Here is a 20686-nt window from a genome sequence, read left to right as displayed (position 1 = left end):
CTGACTTACCCTAAATGGTGGAGTTAGAAACATACCAGGGGATTCCAATTCAATCCCATCAAGGTTGCATGTACCAATGCCATCCCACTAGTCCATTTGATCAATTTCTGTTCACAATTGGTCACAATGATAGGACTAAGAATCAAAGGGATCACATAAACAAGACTAGTGTCTGAAAATACTGAGAGAACAAAAAAGGGAGAGAAAGATCCAACATGGGAAGCAGGATACACAGCAGACTCATAGAATGGCGGATGTCCTAAACAGCACTCTGGCCCCAGAATCAGCCCTTAAGGCATGTGGATCCGGCTGAAAAGCCCATGAGAGTATTTCAGGCATGGAAAGCCAAGACACTCTGGCAAAAAAAAAAAAAAAAAAAAAAAAAAAAAAAAAAAAAAAAAAACCCTAAATGAAAGATCTCTGTGAGTGAGATCTCAGTGGAAAGAATAGGTCATCAAAGAAGGAGTTACCTTTCTCTGAAGGGAGGAGAGAACTTCCACTTTGACTTACCTTGTCTAAATATGGTTAGAGTCAGTGAACTCAAAAGGCTTCCATAGCTATGGCAACTCATGACAAGAGCCTAGGGTGATTACTGATGCCATAAACAAGAGTGTCAAATTGTTAAGTCAACAACAGGAGTCACTGTGTACTTACTCCTCATGTGGGATCTCTGTCCTTAACGTGCTGTACATTGTGATTTAATGCTATAACTAGTACTCAAACAGTATTTTTCAGTTTGTGTTGCTATGTGTGTGCAAACTGTTGAAATCTTTACTTAATATATACTAAACTGATCTTCTGTATATAAAGAGAATTGAAAATGAATCTTGATGTGCATGGAAGGGGAGAGGGAGGGGGAAAGGAGAGGGTTGTGAGTGGGAGGGAAGTTATGGGGGGGAGCCATTGTAATCCATCCATAAGCTGTACTTTGGAAATTTAGATTCATTAAATAAAAGTTTTAAAAAAATCAGTAAAAAAAAAAAAAAGGAAAAGGAAAATAATGACATGAAGACATCTTTCAGTATTGGATCCAAGGTGCCTGAACAAATGGTGATGTCGTTGACAAAACTGGGTTGTTGTTCTGGGAAAGAGGAAACTGGTATCATACTGGAAACGAATTCGCACATTCCCACGTTATGGGCATAGACTTGAAACTAAAATAGAAGAATTCACATTACCTCCTTTGTCATAATTATCTCCCCCAGCACCTTCACCCATTTCAGTTTAACATCACTCCTGGATACACTCCCCATTTGCCTTGATTTTTAAAAAAGCCACAAAGTCCATTTCCATTGCTTCCTCCTTCGTTAGCACCAGTCCACCTAGGTGCATCTGCCCACTTTATTTAGTGCTGTTTACTTCTTCTCCCTGATTATTAATGAAAATGTTAACTAAATCCATCCCCTGTGGCTTACCACCAGATACCTTTTCTCCAAAGGGGGTAAGTCATAATTTATCATGAATCTTTTATTCTCCCCGCAAGTCAGTTTCCAGAATCACAATTGGCTTTTTAAACAAAACAATTGGAACTAATTCACAGAGAACATTATCATCACATCTGCCACATCTACAAATGACGATTGATATGCAGAGGCAGTGAATCCCCAAATCAGACAAACCAAGAGGGAATAGGATGGGCTGAAGTGAATTGATGGGGAAGAGTCTAGGAAATTCTATACCTTTCGAGTGGTGGAATAACATATACGGAGCTGAATTTAAAAGTTCATATTTTTTCAGTTCTTGCCTGCCCTTAAGGATACTTGTGGGCTCAGAACCACAAAATCACATAGGCAAAGTGGTGAAGTAGGCACCTAACACTCAAAAACAATTCAATTTTCCACCTCATGATACAACTGTAGATCATGGCTTTTAACATACTGAGTATCATCTGCTCCCCTTTTATTCAGTTTTCTTTTAAAGTATTTGCAACTTCTTGTGAAAGATTTTTACTCTGCTTACTTGCAAAGGCTTATGTTTATTAAAACAAATTTGCTACAATTAGAAATGATTGAATAATAGCTGGGACTTGTGGGTCAAGATACGCTCTCTCCTCTAACAAGAATATGTAGAACCACAGAAGCCTCCCCCAACTTCCCCAGCTTGGTGAGGAAGAGATGCAGGATCCATATGAAGTAGTACAGGAGAAAAGAGATATTTGGGAAGAAAATCTATGGGGTTCAATTACAATCTCACATTTTATTAGCTTTCCTCTGTTTCGATATAGGCATAGTTGGGGCCCTAGACTTCAGAGTCGGTTCAAACAGCAATAAACAGATATCTTATTCTTCTACTGGGTATGGGGAGCCTCTATGGGGCTTCCTTTGTGGACACTCAGGCCAGCAATCCTGTCCTCATCTCAGGTTCACAGGGTCCCTGGCTTTAACTTGCTCACATTCATCATGGAGTATTGGGCTGTTGTCCAAGAAGGGTTCCATATCTTGGCTCCATTTCTTGCTGACTCTTCGAGCCTCAGCCACCTCATTTGTAAGATGGGAGCAATGCCTTCGTGGTGAGACTACTCAGAAGACTCGGTAAGAGAACTATCACAAATCCCATCCCAACATGGTAGACAGGGAATGTCAAAGCCAAGAGGTCGGTTACCTGTTCATACCAGGAATTACCCAGATGGAAAGAAATGAAAGCTTTAAATTTTTAAGTCATGAATTTTATCTCTAATATTTCAGAACTTTAGCCACACAAAAAAAGAAAAAGATTACAATTTGGGCAGATAGCTAAGGGAACTGATAAAATGTAACAATGAGTCATGGATTCCATAACTGGTTCTGTCTACCTTCGTGTTAGTCTAATGAGCACCTAACAACTCCCTCTCATCAGCCAGGGAGAAGTGAAGAGGACAGGCTGTTCCTCACACTATCAAACCTAGGTTTTAAGGCTAAAGTGGAAACTTCAAATGAAACAATCATTTCTTTCCAGGCCCATCGAACAATCACTTGGCTCAGTGTCTTTTCCGGCAAAGGCAATTGAGCTGAACTTCCTTTAGGACATTCTGCTGCCAAAAAAAAAAAAAAACAAAAAAAAATCTTAGAGCTCATTGCTGAAAACTTCCATCAGTCAGCTAGAGAAGAGACCGGGAGTTAGCAAAGCCAGCTGCAAGAATCTGAACACATTCAGAAGTGAGGCTCTGCTTCTGCCTCCACCGCCTAAATTCTGGCCCCTGTCTTGCTGAAGCCCTTGCTCCAATTCCTCTGCAGCAGCATCGCAAAGAGTAGGAAACCTGAAGGCTTTATCAATCTCTGTGCTTCCGATGAAGTTCACTTAAGTTCCTGAGTTCCATCTGTTACATATTCAACATTTCCCTTAACTTACCTTTAAGCATTTTGATGCTGTTGTATTGCGAAAGTGACCTTCTGGCAACAGGAAAATAGCACCTCTGAGTTAGTAATCACCTGTTACATTGCCTCTAAAATGGCCATGCAGGCTCCATAGATTAAGCAGAGCCGTGCTCCCCTACACCATTACAATTGCTAATAATCCCTGATTCTCCCTGAGGAAAGAGGTATTAAAAGACGGGCTCCCTCCTGACCACCTCAGGGTGAGAAACTGCAAATGTGCCAGAGGGGAGGTGGAAGGGACATTAAAAGATGGCCACTTTCTCTCCTCACAGAAATGCAGTGAAGAAAAAAAAAAAAAAAACAGATCTTGGGAGGGGCAAGTCCTGCTGCTAGCAAAAAATTCTGACATTTGAAGAAAGAATCCCTTCACAGGATAGAGCTACAAATTAGATCAAAGGCATAGTTTCAACCTAGCTTTAACAACATACACCCATTACAATAAATCATTTCTCCCTGGAAGAATTTCTCATATACAGGGAGCTGTCAGAAGCTTCCCTTATACACATAAAGGGTACTACATTACACACCCAAAAGGAGTGCTATAAAGCTAACTCAAGAATGGGAAAGATAAATGAATGCTACAACGAGAAAGCGGGCAATTCCTAAATTCTACAAGTCGAGAAAAACTCCTGGAGTAAGGCTTAGATGTCTTTCTGATCTCTTCAAGACCCCAGCAACACCCACTGACAAATTTCCATCACTGCTTAATAACCAGTTCACTCTGCTGATTTCAGTTTCCATCAGTTTTTCAGATAGAATACTGACCCTTCATAGTGCCATGTGATGGAACCATGAATTCCTTTCTGTTTCAATGCTGGTAGCTTTTGATCTATTTATTTACTCTCATTGTTCCATGGTTGCCATGAGTGTTTTCTTCTTGATTGGTATATTCAATTTCTGTTCTGCTTAGCATGGTCTCACTTCATAAATCTGTAATTATAAAGAAACCACTGGAGAATGTGGCAACCCCGGAGTAGAGGTGTTTTTTGGACATGGGTCATATTTTTGCTCCTTTTGCCAAATGATATTGAAATATTCATGGAAAATTAGCATAAGGCACATCCTGTTTTATGAGGAAATGTTGCAGAACAATATCTACAACTGATGCATAAAATATATGTTTTCTATTTTCATATGCAAAAACAGACCCACATTTATTACTGGAGGTTCCTGAAGTCCCTGAATCCTCTCTGGTATCTGGAACATAACAAACTTAATTAAATATTCTGTGTTCTAAATACTTTAGGTCTTTAAATTTGTTTAGAATATTCCTTAAAGTTTTTGTTGTTATTATATAATTTGGTGATCTAGGACATCAAAAAGTAAAGGCTAAGGGAAAGCCTCTGCAGATGCTTTTTTCTTCTCTTGACGTTGACCAGGAACGGGGGGCACACAGGGGACAGAGTTGTGCAGATTTTCATGGTTTAGATCATTTTGACTCAGTGTACATGGCAAACATCAACAGTGTATAATGGTCAAAAAATTAAATAGAAGAATATTTTTATTTATTAAACTTCTTCCTAAGGTAAAATCGTGGAACAAAACAGCATAAAACCAACACAATTCCATGACTGAGTCTTAGAGGAGTTAAAGGTACAACTCTTCGGGGAGGGAAAGAGTAGTAAGAAGTGTATTCAGCTTCTCATTACTCTCTCTTGCTGAAAAAACAATACTCAGCATTGTTGGGCACAGATCTGGGTAGTCTGGGAAGTGGTGCACCGACTGTGCACTACTCCATGTCCAAGTCTAATGATTTGTCAAGCTTGGAACTTGAAATCAGCCATGGCAAGGGAGTTTACACCACAGAAATAAGAGCTGTAAATCAAGTTTTACATACTTCCCCTTCATACCAACCCTCTTCTGTCCACAAGTTGTTAATTACCCCAGCACCCTCCTGGTTGAAGAAGACTATGAATGGTCTCTTCTCAAGTCCCAGACTGCAGCTTCTGCATAAGGTTTTCATTCTTCCTATTAATATAGTGCCCCAAGCACAACTCTACTAATAGATCCTAAGTCCAAATGAAGACAAGAATTTGCACAGTCATGCTAGCTGCCCTTGCTATCATGTCTGTTATATCCAGTGTTACCATAGAGCCATTCCCTGGGATATTTTCTAGCCTGGTTTAGCATTTGTGCCAATATGTTCCTCATAAAAATTGTCATTCTTAATAGTTGTATTTCTTGAAATGTAAAATGGGTTTCATATTTCCACTTTGTACTTTCAGCTTTTGCCACGGTGTGGTATACTGAGTGAAACAGACATTTGATGAAGAGTCCTCACTCTCATACTTGAGGAAATCCCAATAATGGTCTAATACATGAATTTTAAAAATTCGCAACTACTTTGGTAGTTGGTTGAATCATAAAGATGATCTGCAATAACTCATCTCATTTTCTGACCTCTCCAGACACACCCTTTTTAGAGCACAGATAGAGTGTCTTCTCCATAAACCCAAGTGTGCTGTGTCTCTAGCAACCAGTCCTAGGTGTCAGGAAACGAGCATCCAGTGCTGCTGCTGGTGCCTGTCGGTCCATCGACACGTCCCATGACCTATGCTGAAGTCTGCAAGCAAAACAAAGCCTCCAGGGCTTTAGACAAAGTGCTCAATGAAGAAGATGAGAAATTATAGCTCAGATATAAGGGAAATATATGCATGAAAAAATGAGGCTAAGCATTCCTGCTATAGAGCGTATCAAGTCTCTTCAAAGGTTAGGAGTAGTCTTCAAATGTACCCAAAACCAATTTAACAAGCGTAGTTGCAAAAAATGCATTTACATATCACTATCTAAAGCACAACTTTTTAAAGTCAAAAATCATTTAAATTAAGCTTTCCCATTTCTATTTTCTCATACATATATAAAAAGAAGCAAAAGCTGACAGCATGTTGGATCTGTTAGCAGAAGAAAAGTTTTGCATATAGATGATACTGGTTTTATACCATATTATCAGATGTTTCAAAGAGGAAATTAATCATCTGAATTCCATTAATAATTCTCATTTTTTTCACTCAATTCATGAAATGTTAAGTTTAAGGAATTTTCCTCTTTTGAAAAACACCTTATATTCTTGCAAATATTATTAATTTAGTTTAAAAGTTCATTAAAAGAAAAAAACTATATTATTGCACAGATAGAATGAATACAAATATTGGTGGAGCACAGCAATGCTTTTATGGAGAAATCTATGGAGCATAAATATTCTTGCAATTAGTTGTGGTACACACATAATTCATTATTATCTTCAAATGACCTATGATTCTACCCATACAAACAGAAGCTGCATTGCCTCTCTTGCATACAGAAAGTAATTGAACTACAAAATTGTTGTGATTAAAATAATGTTAATGAAAATGAACTTCAGCATGGAAATACACAATGTTTTTGCTGCTCACCATAAATTGGATGTTAAAACACTTGGAGCTTTTGTAAAAGTATCTTATAATTCAACCTATATGCACTACAATTACACTGTTTTGGAAATGAGCACTCTGTATTTTGTGTGTGTTTTGTCAAATTTAGTTAAAAATGTTTTGCTCAAAAATGTAACAGAGTCAGATTTGGCATGGCAGTGAAGGCAGTGTGTGACGTCTGCATTCCATGTCAGGGGGCTTGGGTTTGAGTCCAGCTCTGCTTTCAATTCCAGTGATGGCTCAGGTACTTGAGTCTCTGCCACCACATGGGAAAGCCAGGCTCATGGCTTTGTCCTGGCCCAGCCCCAGCTTTTGTATGCATTTGGGAAGTAAGCCAGTGAATAGAAGGTCTTTCTGTGTCTCTGTCCCTCTGCCTTTCAAATAAATTTAATTTTTTTAAAACCTAGCTGATGCAAAATCAAATATCTTTAGCCTTTGAAGATTTTACAAATTGTAATCAAAATCAAAGCTTGAAACAAAAAGACATTAAAATATTTTCTTTTAAAGGAAAGGAAAAAATTAGGAACACTCAAATGGAATCAATGGTTTAATTTTTTAAATTCTACAATTGTCTTTTGTAATGTGCCTTTTTTAAGGTCTGAGAAAATGTATATATTTATGAGTATGATGCACTATGATTTACACATACAGCATATAATGACTGAATCAAACTAAGTAACGTATCTGTCACCTCACATATTCACTGCTTTATGATGGGAAAATTGATCTACTCTGTGAGCAATAATACATTATTTTTCATTATAATCATAATACCCAAAAACATCTATAAAAATAAAATATTCCAGGTTAAAATGTTTCTACATTTCAGTATTTTCCTTTTGAGTGCCCAGTATTTTGATGCTCAATTTGGTTGAGCCTGCAGGCAGGCTGGAAAGAACTAGATAGAATAAACTTAAAGTAGATGATCAAGGGACTCCATAGAAGCCATTCAACAACAGTGTCAGGCATATTAATTGTGTCAGTCTTCAAGTAAATGTTTATTTTGTGAGAGACAAAACAACTATTTAACTGACCACAACTTTTCCCTTTCCAAATTCCTGCCCTCCTATCTGGTATTCTTAGATAGGGTGAATAAGAAAGAGGCCAGTGATTTTGTATATTCCATTGAATAAGTACTAGATTCAGTGACAAATAGAAGAAGGCAAATAAGTTCTGAAATTATATACTTTAATATCACCAGAACAACCAGCAAAATAATTATTCCCCTTGAAAAGTCAGGAATTCTGAATTTGAATACAAAGTTGGGGAAAGCTCTCTGTTATGGGAACTGTGTCCCCCAAGAAATATATGTCCAAGTCTTAAGCCCTAGCTCCTCACAATATGACCTTATTTGGAAAGGGGGTCTTTTCTAGATGTAATTAGCTAAGTCTCAAGATCTTACTAAGGCAGAGTGAGCCCTTAACCCAATATGACCAGTGTCCTAATAAGAGAGAAATGTTGCTACAGCTGAATAAAGGGAGAATGGCGTAGGAAGACAGAAGACAGAGACTCAAAGATGCACCCACAAGCCAAGAATATCAAGGATGGCCAGCTGTCACCAGGAGCCAGGAAAAACCATGGAACCAATTCTCCCTCAAAGCCCTTAGAATGAATCAACCCTGATGATATTTTGATTCTATGTTTCTAGTCTCCAGAACAGTAATTTCTGCTATTTTAAGCCACTTAGTTTGAGTTTGTGCTCATGCAAACTAACACACTATCTAATTCCCCTGAACATCAGTTCTCTCCTGTGTATAATAAGGGTGCTTACTAACATCTACTCTTACTTACTTTCACTAACATCCGCTAACAATTCACAACATCCATTGCTGTGAAATGAAACCAGCTCACGTTTGGAGGAAGCACTCCATGAAATGGACATGAAGTGAGAGATCAGTCCCAAGTTCCTGCCCTCTGACACCCTCCCAGGAATAGCCAGAGACACCTGACCCTGTAAGGCCATCAGATTCCTGCCCCCTGGGAATGCAGAGTTGATCTAGAAGCTCTGGGCATCATCTGTGGGGCAACTGACCTTAGAGACATCTACCTTTTTCTCTGTGCAGGAAAGACAGCTGTAGAAAGGCCAAGAGAGGTGAGAGGTGAGATTGAGAAGATGCTCTAGGGTCATCTGGGCTTTCTCATTCTTGTTTCACACCCTTTCCTCTGGACTATGAGCACCCCATGCCTCTCTTATTCCTTATATTTCTCCTTTCCTGAAAACTGAAGTCAATATCGGGGTAAAATATACATATATACCCTAGAAGTGGGCATTTAGTCTAGCAAAGTTTGTGCATTTGATACCAGACTCAGAATCCTGACTCCAGCTTCCTGCTATTGCAGATGCTGGGGGACAGCAGATGGCGGCTCAGGTAGCTGGATTCTTGCCACCCATGTGGGTGACCAGGGTTGAGTTCCCAGATCCATTAGTTGAACCATTAGTTGGGAGTGTTCACTCTTCCTGTCTCTTTCCCTCTTCCTTTCCATGTCTGTCTCTAAAATAATTTAAAAAAAACATATACTTGGGGCCAGCACTGTGGCGCAGTGGGTTAACACTCTGGCCTGAAGCATCTGCATCCCATATGGGCACCGGTTCAAGATCCAGCTGCTCTACTTCCTATCCAGCTCTCTTCTATGGCCTGGGGAAGCAGTAGAAGATGGCCCCCGTCCTTGGGCCCCTGCTCCCACATGGAAGACCCAGAAGAAGCTCCTGGCTCCTGGTTTCAGATTGATGCAGCTGCATCTGTTATGGTCAATTGGGGAGTGAACCATCGGATAGAAGACCTCTCTCTCTCTCTCTCTCTCTCTCTCTCTGCCTTTCCTCTCTGTGTAACACTGATTTGCAAATAAATAGATAAATCTTTAAAAAAATACATACACTTGAACTAAAATGATGGAAGTGATAGGCTAATCCTCCGCCTGCAGCGCCAGCACCCCAGGTTCTAGTCCCAGTTGGGGCGCCAGATTCTGTCCCGGTTGCTCCTCTTCCAATCCAGCTCTCTGCTGTGGCCCAGGAGTGCAGTGGAGGATGGCCCAGGTCCTTGGGCCCTGCACCTGCATGGGAGACCAGGAGGAAGCACCTGGCTCCTGGCTTCAGATAGGTGCAGCGTGCCAGCCCCAATGCACCAGCCATAGCGGCCACTTAGAGGGTGAACCAACAGAAAAAGGAAGACCTTTCTCTCTGTCTGTCACTCTCACTGTCAAAAACAAAAACAAAAACAAAAACAAAAACAAAAAAAGAAAAAAGAAAAAAGAAATGAAAGAGGAGAGGGGAGAGACAGAAAGAAACAGAGAAAGAGAAACTGACTCAGACTCGCTTTATTTTTTTGAAGTTCAAGATAAATTGTAGAAACCCTCATCTCTAAACCCCAACTATAGTGCTAACAGAGCTACAATGACTGCATATTAATGGCATCACCTTTATTGATTTTGCAAACAGAATAGCTGTATAAACGTTGATAATGATGTAATATTTGTGAGATCTCAATTTCATCATTGTCTATAAAATAGGTTAAACTATACCAGTGCTTCATAAGATCGAAGATTCTGGAGGCCCAGGGGTCTTTGATACTCTGTATTTTGAAGCAATTAATAAAACTTTCTATTTGTCACCAAACTTCACAAGCCAACTAGAATATAAAATTTCTTCATGTTCAGCTATTTCTTAGCTCATTAGCAAGTTATACCAGCAATTCTGTGTGCCTTGGATTAATTCTGTTGGTGAATTTTTGACAGATTTAAATGAATCATAGAGTTATGGGAAGTAATGAGTATTCTGGTAAGCATGAAGCTAGAACCCAAAAAATGTGATTTCTAAGCTCCCTTTTGGCTTTAATATTTCAAGAGTCTTAAATTTCTAGGATTTGCAGGAAGACGTCACTTAAAAAAATACAATAGGATCCAATCCTTAAATAACACACCAATGGCAAAAGAAAGATAGAAGAGGGATCCTTCCAGCTTCTCACTTCCTTTCATACAGAAAGGTGAGTGTTTCCAACACAAACAGACAAAAAACTCAGCTTTTTCTTCAGCCAAGAGTATCTGGGTGAATTCCAGTGTTCCAAAAATAAAACTAAATTCACGGGTTTTATTTGATGAGTCAAAGTCAGACAAATAAAACCTGACTCGAGTCAGGCCTTTCTATTGGTTTTCTTTTATTTTTACCCCAAAGTAACTAATCAGTAAAACCTGATCCCTCACGGCCAAGGATCACTCAGGTCTCAAGAAATGAATGCTTCTCTAATTCTTCACAAAGCATCTTGTTTCAAAACAGAGATAAGGATGTGACATTGAAAACACTGAAAAGTACGTTATGAAGTACAATTTTCCTATAACTCCTTTACACTCGGCTGAGGCTACACACAGGTTAGGCGATGCTGGTGAGGCAGGGAAGGTAAATGGCCAGCATGATCGAAAGGGTCATGAAAACCACAAAATGCCCACGTTAAGGAGGAAATCAAGAACTGATACACTTGGAGGAGGGCCAGGAATGTGCAAGAGGCATGGGCAGTGCTAATCAGATGTCTCTGAGCAAAGCTGACGCATGAACAGCTCAGGGAAGCAAGGTGATAATGACCAAAATGCTGTACGACTAGGAGCTGCTAAGAGGCACCGAAGCAAAGTATGCACAAAAGAACTGTGGCTCTGTCCCTGAACCTGCAGAGCTTAGCACAATGCCAGTCACACAACTACTATGAAAGCTGAGCACATCGACACGGCCATAGCCTCCTCCTGAGAAAAACAGCCATGAGAGAGAATTCCTGCCTAGGAAATCAAGAGAGCCATATGGAAGCCAAGAGCACACAGATAGTAGTAAGCAGGGGTCATCAAACCACAGCAACCACACATCAAAGAGAATAGAAGACACGCAACAGCAGGCAAGAGAAACTCTCTACAGGAACCAAGGAAGGATAAGGGATTACTCAGGAGTATGGCAGCGAACAGGGTAACTCTCAGACACTATTATAGGTTGAATTCTGACATGCAAAATTTCCTATCTTGAAGTCTTAACACCTAGTTCTTGGGAATGTGACCTTATTTGGATATGGGTCTTTAAAAGCGTAGTCACATTAATTGAAGCTATGGGTGGGGGTTCTAATTAAATATTACTGGTGTCCTTCTAAAAAGAGGAAATTTAGAGACAGAAAATGCAACAAGGAGAGTGTCTTCTGAAGATCAAGGAAGAGACTGGGATAGTGCACAAATAAGCTACGGAATACCAAAGATTGCCAGGCAACTATTAGAAGCCAGATGAGAGGCAAGAAACAGACTCCTTCTCTCCCAGTCCTCAGATGGAGTCTACCCTAGCTTGATCTCAGATGGCTAGAACTGTGAGACAATATATTTCCATTGTCAGGGTAGCCTGGGCAAACTAACACAGACACCCATGGCTACTGTTCAATGAGAAACACCTGTTCTGTTCCTCAAGGCTATCTGGCCACTGAGAAGCTTCCTGTCTTCTTTTTCACTCATGTGTCACCACAATGACTTCCATCTCCATAGACAACCTGGGCTTCTCTCTTCCCTGGACCCTGTAAGAATTTAGCTAACTCACAGGGAGCTCCACAGTGTTTAGGAAATGAGTCGATGAAGCAGTTGGAAGCGAAGAAGCTGCTGTTCTGGGATTCTCAAATCAGAGAAACAGGAAATTTGAAATAACTTTCCTCAGAGCTTCAGGGAATGGCATCCAGCCAGCAACTGCACAGCTTTGCAGAGCTGGAGGAGGAGAGCAAGTGAAGCCGGGAAACCTGCGCCCTGGCAAGCTTCCTGCTGCGGGAACCTCTGGTTGGTCCCATCCAAGTCACTCTCCCCACAGAACAGTCTCTGCACGTACTAACAGAGATAAATTACCTCAACTCTTCAGGATCTGGAATGCAGCAAATATTTATGAAGCCAGAATTTTCGCTAAGCAAAATCCTTGGATTACCCGCAACAGCTGCCTTTAATCGTGAAGCAGAGACCATATCATGGAATGCTGTCTGGGTTCTTTGAGCCTTCACCCTTCCCCAGCGCTTGTCTTGCCACCGCAAGCTCTGGATGCCTGGTGTGAGGCAAGAACTGGCACACGTCCTGACACAGCCATCTGCGCTTCCAGCCCCGCAACCAAGTGAGGATGCATTCGAAATAAATCATTTCAAAAGCACATTCTTTCCGCTCAAGTTCTACTTCAAGACCTCACAACAGAGGTACCTCCAGGGTTCTCATTCCTGGCAGCAGCTGACACAGGGCCACTGTCTAACACTCTCAGAATTTTCCCAGAAAGAAAGGAGGACTTGGGGTGAAAGCACTTCTGAGCTTTGGAGAGAGACAGAACCACTCCCAAACTCCCTAACAGGTGGTCAGACTGCACTGTTCATTACTTGTATTGAATGTGGCAGTTCCAGCCTAGCCCTGGACAAAGCAGCAAGTGAATGTGGGATGGTAATTGCTGCTATGTCAATGCTTAGAGGTTTTTTTTATATTTAAGTCAGTTTTCAATCATTTTACCTTTCTCTACCTTTTGTATCAGAAGGGCTTAAGCAGAATGAATGTCTCTGAGTGCTTGCCTTCTGCTAGACTGCATCATGGGTGCCCAGCTTTCCTGCTATTGTTGCACAGCCCTTTGAGGTGAACACTTTTTGTTTTCATTTTAAAAAAGAGTAATACACCTCAGAAAGGCCAGGCAACTCCACCAGAGACAGACAACTAGTATGCAGAAGGGAGAAAACTTTAAATATAGGCTTTTGCCAATACACCATCCTAGAGGTAGACAGAGTGATCTAAAGTATCATGGAAGATTGTGTGGATACAGTGAGTAAAACAGTCCTCTATTATTGATACGTTACAGTTCTGAGTTAAATCAATTAAGAGAGTATAAGAATGAATAAATCATTTCTAGAGCAAGTTTGTACTCCTAATCCCTAACTAACATAAATCCTATTTTTACAATAGTTGACAACAGAATTGGAATGGTTCTTTAGGGATCCTCTAGCCCCACAGAAATCTCCTTTTAGGCTAAAATTTAGGCTAAAAGATCTCTATAATGTCTAAATTATATTTGCAATTTTTAATTGCTCAACTGAGACAATAATTTTTAAAATAAATTTAGCTGTATTTTAAAAGAATTCATCCAACTTTATTTAACAGAATAAGATCTGTAAACATTCAAAAAATCAGTAATACTTTATGCACAAAGCCGCATTACTTGTTCCATCTGCAACAGTGATCTATGGTTTATCCATAGATTCAGGATGCCCCAGCTCCTGCAGGGATTTCAGCCACTAGATTAGGAAGCCCCACTCCAGGCAAGGCCCGTAGAGCAAGACAGAGAAGCCCAGAGGAGAAAATACTGTGTCGAAGGCCAAACAGTCACAAACCCAAGATTAAAATCTAAATCTCCTGACTTGTACTTCAGTGCTGTTTCCCAACTTGGAACAGCCACGTCAGTCAGTTACTCACCTTCATGCCTTTTCCTAAAGCATTAGCAGTAGGGAGAACAAACTCAGTTATGCAGGAACTTTATTTTTCTAAAATTGAATGTAATATCTTAAATTCTTACCCCAACAGGGATAAAAATGTTCATCGTAATCAATTCTGAGACAAGATCTCCCTCTTTGCTAAGAGTTGCATCCAGCACCTGGTAAGAGGCAGAAGGGATTGCAAGTGTCAAAGCATTTGGAGTGTCTGGGCTTTGAGTGTCATCTATCCACCTGGGCTATTCCTGGACATAACACATCACCTGAGTCCTAGAAGGCTGTTGTCCCTCAAGGCTGATGCCACTGAGGCTGGCATCTGTGCTTCTACCAGGCTCCTGCTCATACTGCCCACGCTGAACCGAACCCTTCTTCCCTTTCAACTTGGAGGCTTTCTAAGGTCCACTGTGAGTTTTCCCACAGTTCTTCTGTGCCCCTCTCAAGAACAGAGCAAATATTGGACTAGCCTCTCATTCCCTTTCTCCACTATTGCCTCTGTCCTGAGTTCTAAAGCTATACTTTGAAACCCAAGAGCAGGGGCTGCTATTTGGCACGGTGCTTAAGATGCTTCTTGGCACACGTGCATCCCACGTGGGAGTACCTGGGTTCAAGTCCTAGTTCCATTTCCAGCTTTCTGCTAATGGACACCCTGGAAGGCAACAACGATGGCTCAAGTACTTGGATCCTGGCCACCCACATGGGAAATCCAGATTGAATTCTGGGCTCAGCCCCAGCTGTTACAGGCATTTGGGGAGTAAAACAGGTGATATATCAATCAATCTCTTCACTCCCTTTCATTAAACGATTTTAGGATAGAAACTTAAGAACCAGAAATAGTTATTTGATTCTTTTTTTCTCTAATGATTCCTTCTGTGGCCTCTCTGAGGTGTAAGGAAGTCATGCAACTATGAAAATACACTGATTAATACTTCAAGACACATTATGTTTTACTTTGTGGTAACGAAGGTAATTACAACTGTGTTGTTATCACTATGGAAATCTCTTCCATTTAAGTCACTACCATATTTTACATGAATCACTCCACATGATTTAACTAGCATAATATCTGGTCAAAGAGTTATTGGGAGATCTCTAAGAAAAACGTACAGGGTTATTTAAAAAGTTCATGGAAAATTTAATTAAAAGATAATGTTATTTTGGTATAAAGTATTTTTTTAAAGATTTCATTTATTTATTTGAAAGGCAGAGATACAGAGTAAAGGGGAAAGACAGAGAAAGTATGGAGTGATATCTTCCATCTGCTCCCCAAATGGCCGCAACACCCAGGGCTAAGGCCAGGCTGAAGCCAAGAGCCTGAGCTTCTTCCAGGTCTCCCACATGGGTGCTGGGGCCCAAGTACTTGGGCCATCTGCCACTGCTTTCCCAGATGCATTAGCAGGGAGTTGGATCAGAAGTGGAGCAGCCAGGATTCAGATCAGCACCCATATGCGATGTCAGTGCTGCAGACGGTGGCTTAACCTGATGAGCCACAGCACCGGCCACAATGAAAAGAATTTTTAGAGCCATACATACAAGAGGTCTTCAAAACATGCATAAAAACTGCCTAGGTTGGAAAAAAATTGCACCAAAATAAGCATCTTTTAATTCCATTTTCCACAAACATTTTGAAGTTCCCTTGCTCACACAAGCTCTGGATAAAAAAGGATCATAAAACAGGTATCTCCAGTAGAAGAGAATGAGGCTTCTATAGCTGTGGAGTGACATCATGACGCATCAGGTAAGTTGTAAAGATGCACAGAAAAACAAGTATTCCGCAACTCATTTAAGTTACAATGTAAACTGCTGGACTTAATTGTTCTCCAAAAGTGCTACTTGCAAGATACTCTTCCACCTCAGGTCTGACATGGCCAGAAATAGCCAGTATCAATGAACTGGAAAAAAAAGTCCAGTCTTTACCTCCAGAAGCCCCTCAGCTAAATGAGGTCACAAGTCAACAGATCTTTTTGATCTAAGGACAAAAGCAGAGTCCAATAACCTCAATAAGCCAATTTTCTGTTCATACACTCAGTGAGTTTCTAATCCTCCTTGCCAAGCCCTCATGTTTACCCAAAAAAGGATCTGAATCCCCAGTCTATCTGTCTTACTCACCACAATCACTAGGCACCACTCCTAATGATGAGGCTCTAATATAAGCCATCTCCATGCACCAGCCTGCTACAAGTTCCAAACAAAGCCTTGCCTTCATTCCCCTTTTGTCTGGATCATGGAATGTCACTAGATTTGGGAAAACATAATCTGAAAGGTTTACCATTATACAAGTTGTTATTTTTAATAATTTTTATTTATTTTCATTTTTATTTGAAAGTCAAAGACCAGGGCAGAGGATGCGGAGGGTACCCAATGTCCACAACAATTAGAGCTAGACCAGTTCAAACTTGGGAGTCCAGAACTCAGTCTGGGTCTCCCAGGTGTTTATCAGGGACCCAACCACATGAGCCATCCCCTGTTGCCACCCAGGGTTCCAATAAGAAGAAAGTTGGGTCAGAACCAGGCAGGACTTGAACAGAGGCGCTCCAATATAGGATCCTGGAATCTCGGGCAGCACCTTAACCCCTGTGCCAAACACCTGGCCCACAAATCACGCTTAAGCTATGAAAATCCCAGATACAATTAAGTTATCCAATTAGCTGCAGGAAAGCAGCACTCCCTAACTAGAGAAGGTGGAGAAGATGAGGATCAAGAAAATCATCTAATGAGGAGCTCAAGTAGCGGGTACGATGGGAACACGTAACGAGAGGAAGCATCTAAGAGAGATGCTGTATTGAGAGCCAGAGGCACAGACACAAGACAAAGAAGGGGAAACATAAAATGGGATTGAAGAGGTCAAAAAGAAACTTGGCCTATCTCCTAAACAGAAAATAGAGGCATAACTTTTCCAGATCAAACTCAAAGTTAAGAATCTCTCTCGAGAAAGGAATAAGGAGAGTTCCCCGCACATTGTAATTTATCACCACAGTCTTCAACTATGAAACAATGAGCATCATTGGATGATTTAACAAATTTGCCCTCCTTCTGTTTCCTTTCATCCACAGCTAAGGAACAAAAGCTCAAACCTTTAATGACATTAGAAAAGCATGACTGCAAAAGTACCTGCACCTAAATGCAGTCTGCCAGGTGCGGCCAGCCTGGTTCACGGACAGAAGAACTGCCACTTCCACTCATCTAAATGCTGTGCTCTAAGGAACACAGCCTAAGGTGGCACCTGCTCACTAAGTCAAGCCACAAGCTGCATCTCAGACTCAGCTTCTGGTCAACAAAATTCAGAAGACCTTTTCACACAAACTTCTCTCCAGCCAGGTTTCCCTGCGTTGCTATAGTGGTGCAGTCTTACTTTTGTCTGTTTGAACTTTAATTTGAGCACAGTTCTATACACTTTTCTCTCTCTGATAAAGGAGGCCTTGCAGTGCTACCCATCATTTCCAACTTTTATTTTATCTGCTCTATATTTCCTGATCTTCCCATTTTTGTGTTGCTGTAACCTGGCCAATTACACCTTCTAAGTTTGGTTTTTTTGTTTGTTTTGTTTTGTTTTGTTTTTCACAGGCAGAGTGGACAGTGAGAGAGAGAAACAGAGAGAAAGGTCTTCCTTTGCCGTTGGTTCACCCTCCAATGGCCGCCACGGCTGGTGCACTGCGGCCGGCGCACCGCGCTGATCCAATGGCAGGAGCCAGGTACTTATCCTGGTCTCTCATGGGGTGCAGGGCCCAAGCACTTGAGCCATCCTCCACTGCACTCCCGGGCCACAGCAGAGAGCTGGCCTGAAAGAGGGGCAACCGGGACAGAATCCGGCGCCCTGACCGGGACTAGAACCCGGGGTGCCGGTGCCGCAAGGCAGAGGGTTAGCCTAGTGAGCCGTGGCACCGGCACCTTCTAAGTTTAATAGGATAAAATCAAGGACCCAGCCCTGAGATACAACAACAAACTTTCCAGGCTCAAACTAGTCAAAATTAATTAACCAGTTGGAGCTCACCTAAACGCATTAATTATCTCGTCAACCATTCCTAAGGATCAACATGATAAAGATAATAAAGCAATGGTGATATGATGATGATGATGATGACGACAATGACTGATTACAATGATCCACCAGCACTTATTGGTGTTCAAGTGGCAGGCCCGGTGCCACGTGCTCTGAATACATGACTAATTTTTTGCAACAATCATAGCAAGTAGTTCCAAATATTATCCCCATTTTTCAGTTTGAGAAACTGAAACAGACTTTGAAGAGTTACATAGGTTACCCCACAATTATGTAGCTATTAAGTGATGGAACTGAACCTTTAAAAACCAGACCAGCTTCCTCCTAGTGCCAAATTCTCAGCCACTCCATTCTGCTGCTTGCATGTAACTCAAGGTATTACTTGAGCCCTTCTAAAATCAAGATCTAAAATCTGGAGGGCTCAAAGGCAGTTTGTGGAAAACAAATGTTCCCCAAGAAAAGGTCCTAGCCCTCTAGTGACTTATAATCTCCTTAGGAGGATAAGACCTAGAACAAAAAACGTTAGTCAGCCCTTAATATTCTTTTCCAGCTCATTCTCTAACCTTCAAGTCACAGACTGGAAATTTATATACCCATTCAGAAAAGGAAGAAGGGAAAAAAATGAATGGGCCTCCCCATGAGGATTCAGTAACAGAGGTTTTCTTCTCTCTAGGGACCCCAGCCCTGGGCCACAGTGCTCCAGGGAATAATGGGAATTACTCAAGTCCATGAAATCCCTTACCCTGCCCAGTTAGCCACTGCTTCTCAGAAAAGTCCTGTTGAGCCAGAACCGCTGGGTTTTCCCCAATTACTATCTGAGGCACCAGAAGCTGCAGCACCCAGACAACAAGCCATCACAGCCTCAGCCAAGCAGAAAAATATTCCCATTGAAGCTAGTGGCCTGAATTCTTCAACTCTGAGGCAGCAACCCCAGAATTAAATTTCATCAAGTTCAAAAATCTCATTACCAAGCACATTATCAATTATAATCTCAATGCCCAAAGATAACAAGTTATTCATGCTCTGTCATCCCAATTGTTTTCAGCAAGCAAATGAGGGGAAAAAACTGCCTTGGAAAAAAATCACTCTCTTACCAAGTGACCTAAGGCGGTTAGCAGTCCACCTCCCAGCTGTTGTAAGGATCTCATGAAATAATGAATCGGAAATTGTCTTGTAACCAGAAAGGTATATAAACAAAGTCACTACACTCATTAGATGTTCAGGAACAAATAATTATCCATATTAGTAAAGCCCCATATGATATGCAAAGCACTCTAATAATTGACCCATCCATTTAATTGGCCTCAGCTATTCCACTCTACCTTCTCATTCCCAACTCTCCAATACTCCCAATGCTCCAGCTCCCCACATAGTACCCCAGGTTCTCCATGCTTTCTTATACCTCTGTTCCTGGGTGTTGACAAAGATATGACACTAAAGAGGCCAGTTATTTACTACTCTTAAAGAAAGTTAATATTAAAACATACAGGAAACTTTTGATTCTCATTCGTTTCCCATTATCTGACTTTATCCCCTCTAGGCAGAAAATCTTAATAACCAAATATTTGCATAATGCCTTTCTTTTTATGTCCTTGATTCCAACCAATTGCTTATACAAATCCCTCTAATAGTATCAAATCCAATTAACTGATATGTTAATTTTAGGTAACTTGGGATATTCAGAGCACTTTGATGAATGATTATAAATCACAAACTAGCAAAGAAGGGAAGGCCTTTGGACAAGAAAATGTCAGAAACTTCTCCTCCTGCTCTTTTCATTAAGAGAGTTATTATAGTAACAGGATGATGTTAGATTGAGAAAATAACCATATTGGAGTGTAGGGAATAAATGTGAAAGTTCTCTGAGGTAGGCTTAACAGCTTATCGAACTTCCTTGTTCTGTTGGATATCACACGTTTGATGGCATCTCCCACTTCTTCGAGCCAAAGTTTCCTGATCTCTTTTAAGATACCCCAGGCCGGTATCCTATATGGGTGCTGGTTCATGTCCCAGCTGCTCCTCTTCCAATCCAGTTCTCTGCCTGGGAAAGCAGTGGAAAACTGTCCAAGTGCTTGGGTCCCTGCACTCACGTGGGTGACCAGAAGCTCCTGGATCCTGGCTTCAGTAGTTGGGAGTAAACCAGCATATGGAAGAACTTTCTCTCTCTCCCTAACTCTGCTTTTCAAATAAAATATTTAAAAAAACGTACCCTCAGACATCAAGAACCTGTGACCATCCAAAAGGGCTCTTTACCAACACATCACATCTCCTCTCCCTTGAAGAAGAAGCCATCAGACCTTTGAGCACCTCTGAGTTTTTCACCTGGTCCTGAATCATGCAGACAAGGCTCAGGGCTTCAGTAGCACCATAACAATTACAATATTTATCTATTACAGCATTTATTAAATTATAAATATCAGTATAAAGGAATTTTCTGTAAGACTTCTATGTCATTCACTCATCTCTGAGCCCAGT

General features: G+C 41.0%; 1 long non-coding RNA gene across 9 annotated transcripts in view; it reads right to left on the bottom strand.

The window, feature by feature from the left end:
* Window positions 1–20686, bottom strand: part of LOC138845368 (uncharacterized) — a 318589-nt gene that overhangs the window by 145723 nt on the left and 152180 nt on the right. Inside the window, exon 5 of one of the 9 annotated variants that reach the window (XR_016221652.1) lies at window positions 2767–3010. The exons of the other annotated variants lie outside the window; for them this stretch is intronic. This is a non-coding gene — a long non-coding RNA (uncharacterized LOC138845368). Of the gene's footprint in view, window positions 1–2766; window positions 3011–20686 lie in introns of those variants that run through there. 9 annotated transcript variants of the gene reach the window in all.

Source organism: Oryctolagus cuniculus, chromosome 15 (assembly GCF_051225735.1).
Source record: "Oryctolagus cuniculus isolate XC-2025 breed Fujian yellow rabbit chromosome 15, ASM5122573v1, whole genome shotgun sequence".
Lineage (NCBI taxonomy): Eukaryota > Metazoa > Chordata > Mammalia > Lagomorpha > Leporidae > Oryctolagus > Oryctolagus cuniculus.
The sequence above is the reverse complement of the archived record's forward strand: the minus strand, read 5'-3'. Positions and strand labels throughout refer to the sequence as shown.